Raw genomic sequence first — 16,402 nt, 5'->3', positions numbered from 1 at the left:
CAGCTGTTTCTCGAGGCTCCTACGATTTTTAGTTCATTGCCCACTTGCTCACTGCCCACGGGTTTTCTCTCTTGGGTAGCGGCAGAGTGACCCCACCTTCTCCCGTGTACCGTAGTTTAGCTTCCCTTCGGAAACAGAACCCACTGTGCAGCTGGTCAGTCTCACTACAGCCTCCTTAGATACGGTCTACAGCTCGCATGACCCGCAGTTGTGACCCCTGGCTCGCCGCTCTCCACAAACCCGCCGGTCTGCTCCAGGCTCGGACGGCAAGTCCGCACCCTGCTTCCGGGCGCCCAGCCTCAAATGCCACCGCAAGCACAAAATAGGCCCTGACACGTCTGCCTGATCGATGATGCCTCCCTCCCCACTAAGCACTTGGGAACTCCTGTCCTTTCACCCAGAAAACGCCCTCTCTGCCTCACTGCGCGAATTACCCCGCATCCGGGTCCCACCGTCTTCCTAGCACGGGTCTGAATCGCCCGATGCCAATGTCGCGTGACATGACGTGGGACTGGAAACTGGCTTTCGCGTGAGCTCGGGGACACTACGAATGTGAACGCAGCTGCCCGTGCGTGAGGCAGAGCAGCCCCAGGCTGAGCGGCAACGCACTCCTTCCCGGTTCATGCGTCCTCTCAGCCACATCTCCCCATGAGGACAGACGCTCCCTGGAGAGCACTGAGCCGATGGCCTCCTGTGAGAGTGAGAGGACACGCGTGTCCGGAGTCACAGAGCCTGACAAGGGCAGCCGCAGGCCTGGGGCCCGCAGGTCAGACCCTAGCACACAAGGACGTCCCGCCGCCACGCGGCCCAGCCCCTGGGAGGCACCCAGCACCTGTCTCTCGTGGAAGGTAGGGCCTCACGTTTGCCGGGCTGACCGTGCGCCACGGTCAGCGTCAGGAAAATCCACCCATGGTCATTTTGGAGGGTAGGTGAACGCTCCTCTGTATAAAAAATGCTGGATATGGGGCAGCAAAATCAAGGGGTTTTATTCTACATCTTGTTCTATCAAGTTTCCCCTTTACTTCCCCTTGCCATTTTCTGTAAGAACAGAATAAAACGAGGAAGTGAAATATACTGACCCCCCATTATCTGTCACAGGGACGGGGGTTCTTTAGGATGTTCCCAGCCAGCAGCAGGGACGAGGCACCCACACAAGGCAGCTAACAGTTAAGACTCCTTCGTGAAAGTCTTTGAATATTTAAATTTCATGGTAACATGCTCGAAGGTGATAAAGTAATACACTTCATTAGCTAAGTGTTTGCCTCCGTATTTTCAGAATGCTGCACTTACCCCAAAATTCAGCATTTATCACCCCTGTTTTTTCCGTGCTCACCGTCACGAGCTACTGACTGGCTTGCCCTGGAAACAGGCTGAGGGAGGAGCTGTCCTTTCTTCCTGCAGCCGATCTCCTCCCTGAGGCTCGTGAGCCGGGAACTCTTTTCTGCTGGACCAGCAGCCAAACACCGGCCTGTGGTCATTTTATCATGAGCAGTGGGCGCCCCTCCTGGAAGTGGCCCACTGCACGCACTGGAGGCTGTGAGGGGTCATTTTAATTGCTTTCCCACTAGAGCCTGATGTTGCTGAGCCCTGTTCTGAGGGCCTGACAGCACCCATTCTTCACCGGGGACAGCGCAGCCTGTGGCAGGGGACCCAGAGAAAGAATGTCCCTCCTCAGGAACTGAGCGCGCGCTCAACAATCCAGGTGTCAGACTGATACCGAAGTCGGGTGCAAGCAGCTGCTTACTGGCGCCTGTCCACCCAACAGACGTCCTCAAGTTCAGGGCCGTGAGGGCACAGACAGGCTGCCGCTCGGGCCGGAGGGGACGCTGCTGCGAAGGCAATGCAAGAACATTCTTTTTATACTTACAGCCCTGGTGAAGCCTAGCTGTGCAGAAACGGCGGTGTAACTCATGAGTCTTTCAATCTCTCATTTTATGACTTTTCTTTCTTTGTGGCTACTGAATAGAGGGATACTTCTCCTAAAAAATGAAAAAAGTAGACAATGTTCACAGCAAGTTGTGTGTTAAGAGTTATTTCCCTTCTAACTAATGTTCAAAGTACAAAGGGGAGCGTCATCTACGCAAACACGCATTGTCCCAAAGTCTCTGGCGCCTGTGCACAGCGACTGGACCACTGCCCCTCCTGGGGCTGGGAAAGGCAGCTGCAGCAGCCCGGCAGGCCTCGGCCACGCTGGCCGCTCACCGTCTGAGAGGCCCCGCCTTGTGACTTGACCTCGGGACTTCCTGCAGGAGCCCAGAGACCCTCAGTTTGCTCAGCCACAGGTATTTTCTAATGTAACAGTTCATTTCACCTATTCCAGAAAGAAATTCAACTACGTCTGCTGAAGCCTGTTCCTGAAGGGATAGAAATCGTAGGGTTAAAAACATCTTCTGTTTCTCCCTAAGATACCTGTTCTTGACATGTCTGTTCTCAAGTCTGTCTTTAAAAAGACCTCAGGGACTTTGAAATTCAGGGTATCCGCCTCGGGCCAGCCTCTCCCACAGGGGTCGGGCGGCTCAGCTTAGAAGCTCCACGTGGCCTTGAGTTTTCTTAGTAAAATTTATCGTCAATTTTGCATAAGGGAATTAAAATGGAGGGTTCATTCCTGATAGGCATTTCAAGTCAACCTTTGGGGAAAACCACATAACTTTAAACTTTAAAAACAAGCAAAAATAGGTGCTTGGGCTCCACAGCCAGAAACTCCGAGTCTGTAACTACGGCACAGCCTGGCCACAGGTGCGCACCTGTTTGTGGTGGGGGCGTCGTCGTTGAAGCCTGACCCTGGTTGAGAACCGCTGTCACAGAGTAACTGTGGGAGGTAACTTTCACCTTTCATTTTTCTGTTTTCTTAATCGCATAAATACAAAATAAAAAAACATGAAACCAACATTTCCCGGCCAGCATGTGGAAGCAGAGACGTGGGGAACCCCAGCGAGCCATCACAGGCAGACGAGACCCCTTGTGTGTGGGGGCGCAGCCCCACCTGCCCTCCGTCCCCCACCATCAGTCAGGACCGCTGACTGGAGAGCCCGGGACGTCTGGCTCTGCTTCTTGTAGCCCTCTCTGGTATTTCAGGACTCCCCCCACCCCGGAAAGGCTTCCTCTCTGCTCTGAGCGCCCCTGTGGGGACAGGGACCCAGGGTTCCCCGGCCCTCACTGGGGAAGGGCAAGGCTGGGGTTGTTCACGGGGTTCCCCTTCCCTCCTGGAGGCCACGCACAACTCCTCTGAGGGCACGGGGTCCACAGCTGAGGTTTACTGTGTTTCTGGAGACCTGAAAACACGTGTCGCCTGTCTGAGGGATCGGAGCGAACACTTCCTACAGGAAGCGGGGCACATGGGGCCGGCAGAGGAAATGTTCTGCATCTGTGAGGGTGTCACTCGGAGCACCGGGTAACACACTCTCACCTCTCTAGTGCTTCCCCTCCTGCCTGTCATGTGGTTAAACACCGCAGAACAAAGGTGTTTCCACTTACCACGTGGGCCTGAGATCCTCAAGGTCCAGCCGCCTGGGTGCAAGCCTGCCCGCTGCAGGGTGGGGACCAGGGGCCTCAGGCCGAGTCACGTGCGCAGGGCCCTGCCTTCCAACATGCCCTGCGGCTCCTGGGCCCGTCCAGCGAGCTCAGCCCAGTTAGCCCCTGCCTGGGCGGAAGGAGAGGACCGTCAGAGCGCAGGTGAAAAGAAAGATCTAGCATTTGGCTTTTGAGTTCCAAAACAAGCCATCGAAGCTCATGTGGGGCAACTTCTGCAAAACAAACCCTTTACTTCGCCAACTCTGGCTCCCTGAAAGAAGAACTAGTGAGCGAGTATGTCTACACCGACACACGCTGGAGGTCCTTCCACGGTGTGAGAAAAGCCTGCGTTCCACCAAGTCACCGTGCTGAAATAGCAGGGGGTTTGGAAAAGTACAATGAGGCAGAACACTCAGCCCAATGTAACTTTGTAATCACAGGCTAATGAAACAATAAAAACCTTAGTAAATAGAAATATTAGTGTAGTTAAATCTCAACTGGCACCTAAAATGGTGATCGGTCAATGACTCCAAGGTTGTTATTCCAGCTTCTCCAGAGGGATGGACTCCCAGTTGAGGCCGGTTTCACCAAAACTAAAACTGTGCGGCACGGCGGGGACTCCCACATCAGTTGTCTTTTTCCAAACACGCTGGAACCGTCCTCGCAGACGCATTAGCCTTTGCGGGTTCAGCAGAGAAGCTGCAGAAAGCCCAGTGGTTCCTGAGGCCTCTATCCCATCCACTATTCCCGCTGATGGAAAGCACACGGGTAGTAAGTAGCTCCCCACTCGGAAGGCTTCTTTTTTCATTCTGGGAAAGCATGTCCCAGAAGGCTGGCACCATCAAATACGGACCAGAGCCACTTCCACCTTCCACTGGTGTTTTTCTGCTCTGCACCAAGTGTGTGTGAACAAGTGTACGTTACAGAGACTCGCGTTGTTACAGCAAAACACACACATGTACACACACACCCAGTACACATCTAAGTCAGCTCAGGCCCTACAGGGGCAGACGCCACATTCGAGAGGCGCACAGAAGAAACTCCAGCAAAGGAGGAGACGTGGGCATGGGCAGGTGGGGTCACCTGAGCAGGAGGGCCACCGCAGACCGCGGCTCAGGGAACCGTGCAGAGCACCCAGGTGGGTCCTCACTGGCTGGCAGCACCCTCGCCTTGAGCAGAGTGGAGGTCACTGTCGGCAAGAGGGCTGTGTTCTCTGGAGCCACACGGTGTGGTGGGGGTGTCCCAGTTCTGCTGAAAGGGCCGAAGGGCAGCCTTCCACAGCTCCCTCGACATACATTCACTCTACCCACCCGCCCCCAACACACGCTTTTTGTCAAATCGGAAGCCCTGACATCCCGGGACACAAGGCGCTCCCTACTTCTACACTGAGAAGCAGGACACTTCTTACCGGACAAACTAAGACAAGGAAGAGGGCGCTTACACAAGCTCAGGACACCACATCAAAACCACCCAGCTGTCGCTCCAGAGAGCGGCCGATCCCGCCCCTGGGGTCGGGGTGATGGTGGTGCCACACAGGCCTCCTGCAAAAATCAGTCCCCACAGCACAGCACATTCCACACAGCGGCCCCGGAGGGCTGTGAGCCCCATGCCCCTGGCCTCTGAGAAGGGGGCCCTGCAAGGTCAGCTTGAAGTTTGCCCTTCCCGTAGAAATGCCACTCCCTTGTAATCTCTTTACAAAATCCACCAATCACAACACACAGGCCACCCGTCTACTCGGTGGCCCAGGACACTTGCCACAGAGGGGCGAGGGAGTGCCAGTATAAAAGGACGCCACCACCCCCAGTAAGCCATTGGCTATGATGGAAGCAGAAGGAGCACCCTGAGACTCCTCTCTGTATGGCTCTGTCGATGGTGGCCTGTGGAAAGTGGGGAGTCCCACTCCGACAACCGAGGTTCTGTTACACGGCGCTTTGTCGGTGACTGCTTTTGGTCACGGAAGGAGATAAGCAGCACTGTTGTGAAGCAGCAAAGTGGTTCTTACAGAAAAGAGCCCCCGCAGAAAGAACGCTGTGCAGAGGCGGTGCTCCCCAAACAGGAGTTTCCTGCCGTCGGGGTGTTTCTCACTGCGGCCCAGCATCTGCCTGTGGCCGGCCTGCACCGTCTCACCCGGGACTAACAGTGACCGGCCCGGGCGCGCTCCTTCTGCGGGAGCTTGGCTTCCTGGTGTGCGTCCCAGGACGGAGCCCCGTCAAGCCACACTGGTAGGGCTGCCTGACGTTCCACAGTGGACCACGCACGAACTGGCCGGGGAGGGGGAGCAGCCAGGCCCTGGAAGGGAACCGCTCACCCGAGCTGGCCCAGCACCTCACAGTCGTCACCTGCCCAGGCCTTGTAGGCGTCTGTGTCTAAGAATTAATCAAAAGTGTGCGGTCCAGACGGGGCCGCGTTTCCCCCTCTCCCAGCAGTTTGTCCTTCTAATTATATTTGGAATGAGTTAAATATTAAAGATTACATTCCCAGAGCACACAGCTCTGCAGAAAATCATCACAGACATTCTGCATAGTGGGAATAGGCTAATATTTAAATTTTCTCCACACTGAAGATAATTTACATATATCTCATTGAGATGTGTGGCAGTCAATATTCTATAAATATCCTCAGTTGATAAAATCCAAATATTCTATTCAAATACATTTAAAAGAATGTTCTGTCTTATTTTGATATTATACAGAAAGAAACAAACCTAAGAACTACTTTGTCTTAAAAAAAAAACCACCTTGTTTTTGGAGAGAGAAGGTCAATGTTTGTTGTGTGTGTTGTTGTTTTTGTCGTCAATGACAAGTGATAAACAATGCTGGAAGTTTTAAAACATGGAGAGACCCAGAGCCAGTTACTATGCGGTTTCCTTTCCAATCCCAGCTTTAATTTTACCTTCATCCCAGACACCTTTGCAGGTGCTACACATAACTAACCTTTCAGTAAGATTAACTGCCAGACTGTGACATTTGATGTGTGATAATGCAAGGCTTTGTGAATTTTAAATGGTTCTGCTGATGAAGTTGAGATGCAACAAAGCCTTCTTAAAATGCGACGTGAGGACTGGCACTGGCAGACCCTAATTGCAGAAACGTTGAAAGACACAAGCGTGACACAGTTCCTGTGCGGAGCAGAGTCAGAACTTGAGCCCAGCCCGCGGGTGTTCTACAGGAAAGGGCCCTACGGGGGCAGGGGGAACTCTGTGGCCGTCACACCGCACCCCGACCAGGACGGGGAAGTCGGTGCGATGATCTCCCGCTGCCCACTGGACAAGGAATGACTATAAAAGTAGCAAAAACAAAGGGTGATTAGCTTGCCTGACGTACAATCTTAAGTGCTGCATATATATTATTTCCACTCTCACCATTCCCCAACCATCTAGCTTCTTTCCAAATTTCACTTTAGAAGATGAAGACACTGAGCCCCAGTGAATCTAAATAAATGGATCAAAGGGGAGTGTAGAAGGAGGTAATCCGTCGAGAGGATGTGACCACTGGTTGACCAAGAGCTGGACTGGGACAATCAAAGGCTGCTCACCCCTCTCCTGTCCTTGGAAGGTGTGATGTGCACCCACAGCCAGATTTGCCTCAGGGACGCAGGCTCAAGGGGGGAAGGTGATGCTGAGACCATCCAGACAGGACAGATAACCAGTCCAGTGAAGGCCTCTGTATAAGCTGTTAAGGTTCTGGGGCGGGGGCGGGCAGAGGTCCCCTCAACTTGCTCCTGCCCAAAGTAAACCTCATCTGTAACTTCAGTAGCTTATTCAACTGCCACCTCCAACCAGGAGTGGTCTGATTCCTTGTCAGTCTCTCGCCCTCCATGTTCAAGGGCCAATTTCCAATCAACAACGGTGAGCCGGCCAGGAGACCAAAGAAGTGGGTCTTGGAAACAGACAGTCAATTTTAATATTTGGTGTATTTCATTATTTCATGGATAGCACAAAAAGACATGAGAAATACTGTTTATTAATTAACTCAAATTTTGAAAGTAAAAAAGGGAATATATTTGAATCTTACAAGAAATACTTCTATTAACTGTTCCCTTGTTTTAATTTATGCCACAGAAAAATGAAGATTTTTAGTAAAAATTGATTCACATACCATAAAAGCCACCCTTATAAAATGTGCACTTCATAGGAAATATTTTTAAACAAAAGCAAGAACTTGGTTGTTTAGGAACACATTTTCGTGTTACTATATTCTACAGTGTCAGTATTCCATTCACTATATTCCAATACTTATGTAATTACTTCCACTTTCTAAGAAATTTGGTATCATGTTTTGTTATCAGGACTAATATACAGGGTCCAGCACACAAAAAAAATGCCCCTTTTTATTACAAAATCTTTTACTACAAAATCATAAGCATGTAATTCTATAGCATAACAATATCACACTCAAGCACACCATACATTTTAGGTGAAATGTTCAAGTTAAAACAATAAATTATTATACGCCTATTATCACCCTACCAACCACACTCACAGAGGCATTATTTCTGCTGGATCCCCTATGACATGTATTAGGAGTTATTTTCCCAAATCTGTGGCTTCCATATTCATTTTTATAATTGTGGCTTTTGACAAGTTCTTATGTCTTCAGAACATGTCCCCACTGGACTTGAATTCAGACTTCGTGTGTAATTTCTGTATCCCAGACACAAGAACAAAACTTTGACTAAAAGGTTTGGTCAAACCCCTCTGCGGCCCCTCCCCCGGAGCAGGGAATGGCATTAGAAATCAAGTTCTGGAAACTAAGTGTCCCTACATCACTGTAATTTCATTTCACTTAGGCCTTTCACGAGAAGAGCTAGGAAATGTTTGTATCTCATAAATCACAAAAGTATATTATCACTGCTAATTCAATTCCAGCAATACAGAGTTTTTCTTCCCCTTCCCTAATATTGAAAAAAAACTGGTTCCAAAGCAAAAAGATGCATTTATTCATTTGCTTTATTACTTAATTCATAAAACTGCCTTCAAAATCAATATATTTTTCCCTCTACCAACAACAAGCCTCCTACATAAAGTTCTAATTTTCTTTTCAAAGAACCTGAGGCTGTACTCTGATCAAATGTAACTTGAAAGAATGTTCCTCTTTCCCGAGAGGATGGTGCTAAGTCGATGTGCCGTGGCGACCGTTTCACAAGTTCTTACAAACACCGACTCGTCGTGCAGCACACCTGGAACTGATGTGATGTTGTGTGCCAACTGTCTCTGTCACGAAGCACTTTGTCCAATGCAATATGTACTTCCACATAACACCCTGACATGTGCATGACTAATGTGCAGAAATGGTCACACGACTGGTACTTGGAAGGTGTGTTTGGGGTTTTACTGAGAGTATGTGCCGGCATACAACTAAGATTAAAGTATTTTTATCCAGTGTTTTAGGACCATTCTTACTAAACCCGCCTCTGCGACACCGAACACCTTAACTAAGTGAGGCTGTGCAAGCGTTTTCCCAAATTACTTCTGGTTTTATGTGCTCTATTTTTTGGCAGGAGGATTGTCTCTCTGATTAAAAAGCTTATGTGGAAAATGGACAACAAAGTGCTGTCCTTTAGCTTCTTAGAAACCTCAGGTGAGAGATGTGGGAAAATTTAACAGGAATGCCACCTGAGATAACCCAAGCTGAATCTCAATCAGCCGAGAACCCTAACTAATTTATTCCCCCACCCTACTGGCCTGCATGGACCCAGTTTTCACGGCACGTTGACTTTTTGGTGAGGCAGTGCCGTACACAAGAGTAATTGCTATAAGATAAAACCCCACATACGATATTTGTTACGAATCTCATACAAATACGTGTTGACTGTGAAACTGATCTCAATGAGTTGAATGATCATTTTGTAAGAAAGACAGATTCATTTAATTTGAGCCCTGCTTGGGGAAAGTCAATACAGAGATTGCCAATATAAGCCATCACATGTTAAATGGGATTTGTACAGTACATTTGAGTGTCGATCTCGCGTTTCACTTTTTTTGCATAATTGCCAATGATTACATCCCAGGGAGGCCCTCAGGCTGCACGTCGTGGAAGCCTCAGCGCGGCTCCTGGCTGACACGCTTGAGCGACAGCTCCAAGTGGGAAGTACTGGGCGGCAACGATGACAGAGCCGAAGCTGGAGGAGGACAGTGACAGACGATGAGGAGGGATCACGTGTGGTGACTGAATGCATGAACATCTCCGTTAGGGGAGAAGGTTGTGAGCTCAGAAACACAATTTTAACTTTCCCCTCAGGGCCTCCTTCTGCGCCTCGAGTCACTCTTGTCACACCTTCTTCTTCCATGTTCCTCCTGATGACAACGGGATGACCACCGTCTAGTTCACGTTAGAGGGCCACTCGAAAACCAAGGGGTGCTTCAGTAATAGAATAAGTCATTAAATCCTATAATTTTTTATTCATAGAGGGGCCCAAATTTGTACCCAGTGACGGTTGGATTGAATTCTAATTTCACTCACTCGGTGAGTGTTAACGAGAACCTACTACGTGCCAACGCCCATCCTCAAAAATACACCATGGAAAATACACAAAGAACACTTGGACAGCACTGTGCCTTCGCCTCCTGGACCCACCTCCCCTGCTCAGGTGAAGAGCTGACCTTCCGCACACAGCACTCGGCCAACCCAACCCCAGCCTGTGCTAAATGCACCTGCTGGACACTCTCGATGTTTTTATTACTCTCGTGCTCAAACTGTTTTGTAGTGTTTTATTATAAAAGCTGTAACGTATTGTACAGTGTAAAAATAAAGAAAAGTGTCCTTAGTATTTACTCAGATGAATTGGAACTTACGACCACAACTAAACCTGCACACGAATGTCTGTTTTAGCTTCACCTGTAATTACCCGCACTGGGAAGCCATCAACACAGGTTAAAAGCATAAAGGCACAGTGATCTGCCCACGAAGTGGACAGTTATTTAACGACATAAAGAACCGAGCTGTTAGACTCTGAGAAGACATGGAGGGAGCTTAAGTGCGCTTCGCTGGGTAAAAGAAGCCGACTGAAGGATCCCGAGCCTGCGACATTCTGGAAGGGCAAGCTGTGGAGACGGTAGAAAGGTGAGCCATCGCCAGGGGTGGGGGGAAGGGAGGAACGAGGGCAGGGCGCTAAGAGCAGTGGGGTAATCTGTCTGACACGGTAACGGACACACGTCAGGACACATTGGTCACAACTCACAGGGTGCACTCGGTACCACACACAGAATGAACTCTGCTGCAGGCTGCGGGCTTCAGTTAACACGTGTGGGTCGGTATAGGCTCATCAGCGATGACAAATGCCCCGTATGAACGCAAGAGGTTAACGGCAGGGGAGTCTGTGGTTACACGGAAACTCTGTGCTTTATGCTCAACTTTTCTGTGAACCCAGAACTGCTCAGATAGGTAGATAGACAGACAATAGATAGATAGATAATAGGTAATAGATAATAGATAATAGATAGCTAGATGGCAGACAGAGAGATGACAGACACCTGCAGATGAGAGAGGGAAGGGAGAGAAAGGACCACCTTGAGCCTAGGATGTTGTGTGACAAGTAATTTTTAAGCTAAAAAATTTTGGTGGCATTATATTTACCTTATTTACATAGTTTTTAGCTCCTTTCTGTTGTTTTGAAAAAGGCATAGCACATTCAAATAGTGGTAATTTTTTTCACACTTCACATTTATTTTTTCTCCCTCCCTCCTTTCCTTCCTTCCTTCTCCTTTGTATTTTTTGAACAAACTCAGTTGTAGTGTATGTTTTAAATATATTGCTATTTTTGCTTTGTTTATGTTTTATTTCTCTAATAAATGAGGTGTATTCATGGGGTTTTTTTTGGCTACCTTGTCAGATTTGGGGTGTAGCTATGCTGATTTAGTGCATGAAAACAAGCGCTTTCTCTCTTTTCTATGCTATGTCCCCAACCACTCCTCACAGCTTGGGTATGTCTGGCCTGTAAAATGTCAGGTGACCATTTTCTCTGCTCCCGTGAAGGAGGAAGATACTTTCTGTGGCTCCAACCATCCCTTTCACAGCTTCTTCTGGAACATCCTGTGAGGAGTTAATATTCTGCGCAGTCACCCTCTTCCCGTTCTGCACATCAGAACCACGTCAACCCTCAGAGCCCCTGTTACGCCACGGAGCTGGTCGACCAGAAGGATCGACATCCTTGCATCTTGCAAATCACTAAAACCTTGACCGTATAAACGACAACTTTGAATTTACAGCAGTGACTGGTGAGAGTGGTGATCGGTTGCCTCATTAAACGACAATTCCACTTAATAAAAGGCGTCAGTGCCTTCCCCTCAGGAGTCAGTCCCTGTAAGTGAGGCCGGAGGAGGTGGAAGGAGTTTGGGGCAAATGGAAAGTTAGGAGACAGTGTTTGGTCAGGAGACCACAGGGCGCACAGGGCCGGCGGGAAGCTCCCCTGCTTTCCATGACCTCAACCTCAGCTCAGAAACAGGACTATTGAAGCGTTCTCAATTTTCATTTCAGAACATTCCACCAGTATTTTCTGCTTTGCTCGGCTCGCCAAATAGGCCCTTTCTCCTTTCCTCTCTTACGTTAAGTGAAACGTGGACAGAGTCCGGGGCACGAAGGAACAAAAGCCAAAGCAGAGGAAAGGGCAGCGAAACACGCAGACGCCCACAGAAAAACGGCACGGGGCAGCTCGGACAAGGAAGGCTCTCCTCGGGTCTGTTGCCTCGGGGCAGAGAGGCTGGATGCGACTTGGGTGACGCAGAAGGCGGGACAGGGAGGGCGGCTGGTCTCCAGCCCTGGGGCCCCTGTGTTTGCTTCGGGGGCTCAGGGGGTGAGGCTCCACCCCCCGACCGGGAGACAGGACCCCGTCTTTCTCGCCGTCTTGATTAAGATTCACGAGCCGGCTGCGGTACTTGAGAAAGTCAGTCTGGGCTGTAAAACTGGCAGGAGGCCGGGAGATTTACACGTGCATCTCGACGTAACCGTTTTATGGTTACTAAAAGTAACTGGAAATTGTCTCAAGTAAGTACTCTTAAGAAGAGGGAAGGCCGAGAGTGGAGCCAGGAAGACACCCGTCCTCGAGCTGAGAGAGATCTTAGAGCTGTCGGGGCCAAAACTCTCCCCAGTCCCTACGGCCCAGTCAGCGTGGCCGACCCGCCATCATGGAGCTGGGGTTTGGGGGACCCCTGCTCATTCCGCATTCCGTCACTCAGTCACGGATTCACGCACTCATGCGTTCACTCCCATAAAGGACTTTCGTGTTAGTCCACATCTAATTGAGATGTACAAAAATGTGTAATTTTCTCCAGCTCATCATTGTGAATACACTCAAAACTGCCAATGTAGCCTTGGCCAGGGACTTGGCTGGTTGGAACGTCACCAATACACCAAAGGGTTGCGGGTTCGATCCCCAGGAGGGGTACGTATGGGAAGCAACCAACTGATGTTTCTGCCTCACACCAATGTTTCTCTCTCTCTCTCTCAAATCAATAAACATATCCTCCAGTGAGGATTGAAAACAAAACAAAACAAAACAAAAAGACTGCCGCTTTAAGTTTGTGAAATAGCTTTAGCTTAAAATCTGCTTTGGAAATTACATTTTTTTCTTTTTTTTTGAACAAAGAATTTCTTAATCAGCCTGTTTCCATATGGAATTCCCTCATCTGTCCTTTTGCAATAAAACAGAAGTAAAATATTACATCAGATAAAAAAAACGTTGCCCCTAGAGTTATTAACGTTTTTAACAATGAACAGGAGATAAAACAAACAAAAAGCAAATTTAAAGAGCTACCACACGGCTGGCAGCTTTTTCAAAGTGTCTGCTGAGGAGAGGATAACTAAAAGACTGTGAGTACAGGGCCTGGGACACTGGGATTCAATGTCAGGGCGAGATTCTAGAAACTTCTTGACTTGGAATAGCACATAAGAAGAAAAAAAGATTCAGAGATAAAAACTGTAATTGATGGAAGGGTCTATGAAAGAAATAGATTTTTAAGTGTTTACCGAAATGCTATTTGCAAAATTTTTATTTGATGCTGCCAAGGAAAAGGTTAGCAGGAAGGGACGAGAATGGGAAAGGAAGCGACGTGCCGGCCGCTCGGGAGACCTGGCACCTGCTTCTGCTTCCTTCACGTCCTCCCTCTGTCCCGGGCCCTTGCAAATCTGTGCCCAGTCCTCTTACACGGAGGGGACAGGATCCTGAGAGCCCCAACAAACCCGTGCTGGAACCAGACTCTAACGCACTAAGTCTAAAGTCTTCACCTCACATCGCCCTGCGTGCTGCTGACATTTCCTTAATAACACGCAAAGGTGCTGGATAACGAGCGAGCGGGATGTCGATTTGATGGAATGAACGGCGGTGAAGTGGGCCTGGAGAACTGATAGGAAAAGCTGCACTAAATGTCACGTCCCTAGATCGCCAGGTGTACGCTTTAGCCAGCAAGTTCTTTTTTTGCTGGTGTCTAATTATAATGATGCTCCACAAGGTGGATGAAGGGAGTCTTTTCACGGGCCTTTGACAGCCCTTCAGCCAGCAGAGCATTTTGTGGTAGCTGATCTTTTGCAAAATTAATTGCTCCACACAATTAGCATTGGGTCTCTCCCCAGAGACCCAAGGTCTTTATTTCATGATTCAAGGTAGATCTTAACAAGGTATGCTATTTTCGTACTGCTTGGGATAATTACCATTCTGGATGCACATCAGAAAACTTCTGTTGCGTGGGACACTGGGGCATGCACGAAGGGTCTCCCTTCTGTACTCATCTGTTTTAAAAGCAATGTGTCTTTGCTAAACTAAGTGTGACAGAATGTCCACAGAAGAGTCCTCTCAGGCCAACCCGCGGTTGTGAACACGCATGAGAAATTCCACAGATCAGTTAGAAAACCCTTTGCCAGTACCGAGATGTCGTTTGACAGGACGGATTCTTCACCCAAGGCTGCATTTACACCTGAGGACTCACCCCCACTATTCACCATTGGCTTCTAGCGAAGCCGAGGAAGGAGCGAGCCTGAGGGGAAATACTCTGGAGGACAAGCTCATGCGGCCCGTCGGAGTCGGCTGTCCTTGCACACCGTGAGCGCACTGCACACACGCACAGCACGACAGAGCACGTGGACCGGCTTCTTCTTCCGCGGCGGCTGTCCCACGCGTTCCTGGGGAGAGCACTGCCTGTTAAAGCACGTGTTTCGTCAAAAATGGTGTCGCACCGTCAAATCCTGGGATGACAAATCCGTGCGGAACCTCAGAGATCGCCCAGTCCGAATGTTACATTAAAAAGGAAGAGCTTTACAGCTGATTAACATCGGAGACGGTGATTGGCATAGTTCTGATCGGAGGACTGGAACTCGAATCTCCAGCTCGAATTGCAGTCCGCTTTCCATTGTTCCACACTGCCTGCTGGCCACCGTCGGAAGAAGTGTCGGAATCGAGTGCCGGGCGACCAGACGGGGACTGAAGATCACCCTCCCTGTCTTGCATGCCCAGCCGATGCAGCCAGCACTGCGAGAGCCCTGCGAGCCTCCGGGACTCTGCCGTGACCACCAATCATTTTCCGCCAGCGAGCTTCCCTATAAGGGCCAGGCTCCTCTAGTCTCCAACTACCAACTGCAATGTCACAGGAAGCTTTAGCGCCTCCTAAGCGCGTGGACCGGGCTGCGGACTGTGGAACTCAGCCCGGATCTCCGTCCAGCACTTCACTGTTCGCACATGGTGAGGCTGCTTCTCTGACATCGCTCCGACCCGATCCACACACTGGCTGCTGTTTATCTTCATGCTGAATCCGAACAGTCAAATAGCCTATTATATTTGCAGGCAGTTTTCTTGCTTATTTAGTGTGTTAAACAGTTCCTCCCCTTCTCCTCCGACACCTCGAATCGCAGGATTAGCTTGTTGAATTAGACACGCTTCACTTCCCTGAAACTCACCATGCAGTTGCCCATGACATTCAGTAAACAAAACGAGCAGACGGCATCCCAGGGTTCTTGCGTTCAATTCATTCAGAATCAGCAAAACGAATCGTCGTTTTGGAACATCTGGTACACAGCCCGTACCTGCAGGTGGGGAGGGGCTGGCATTGAGGCCAAACATGACAAAAACAGGGAGTCACAGGAAGACAGAGGTTAATTCTCACTCGTGATCAAAACCCCCGGTTCAACCTCTTTTAAAGAGATCCGACTTACGGTCTCCTTCACCAGGGAAGTAACTAGGGCCCCGCCGGGAACGGAGCCCTGTGATCTCAGGTCTGCTTGTGCTCAGGGCGCCTGTCCTCAGTGGGGGGAGCCCACAGTCTGAACTTCAGTGAGCGCGGTGGGCTGCCTGAGTTTTTCTACTTCCTCTGAAGTAACTCACCGCCACCCAACAACGGGGAACCACGCTTCATCCTTCCAATCCAGGTCGGTACCAGTCTGTGGCTGGAGGCAGCAGGCACACTGGGTAAGAACACGTGCCCTCTGGGGTTGGACCCCCCGTGTGTCCTGAGCCCAATCCCTTCCACCCGGATCTGGGGCAAAGCAGCTGTCTCCTGTGCCTTCCACCCTGGGCTGCAGATCCGACTCAAGGAGCCGATGAATGTAATTTCTCAGAGCAGCGCTGGGCCCCTGGGAAGCACTCACTAATAATAGCTATTGTTACTCTGGGTTTGAAAGTCTACATTTTTTTTAAACAAAGAGCAGCGCAGAAGTGGTAGGCAATCCAACGGGGACTGTGTTTCCTCGTGTTCCAAATGTGAGGACATAAATTACTGGCACTTCGGTTTTGACTAGCAGATCAGGGGTCACTAGTCTGCAGCAGCTGTTGACTGCACACGGCACAGGGACCAAGTCCTGCCAGGCTCGTCCTCATAAACGACGGGTCACTGGGGCACAGTGGCAGCCATCCAGTTAGGCACTCTCTGTGGCCGCCTTTGCAACAGCAGAACTGAACGGCTCTGCCAGAC

This window comes from Desmodus rotundus, chromosome 8 (genome assembly GCF_022682495.2).
Source record: "Desmodus rotundus isolate HL8 chromosome 8, HLdesRot8A.1, whole genome shotgun sequence".
NCBI lineage: Eukaryota > Metazoa > Chordata > Mammalia > Chiroptera > Phyllostomidae > Desmodus > Desmodus rotundus.
Note: the sequence above shows the minus strand (reverse complement) of the source record.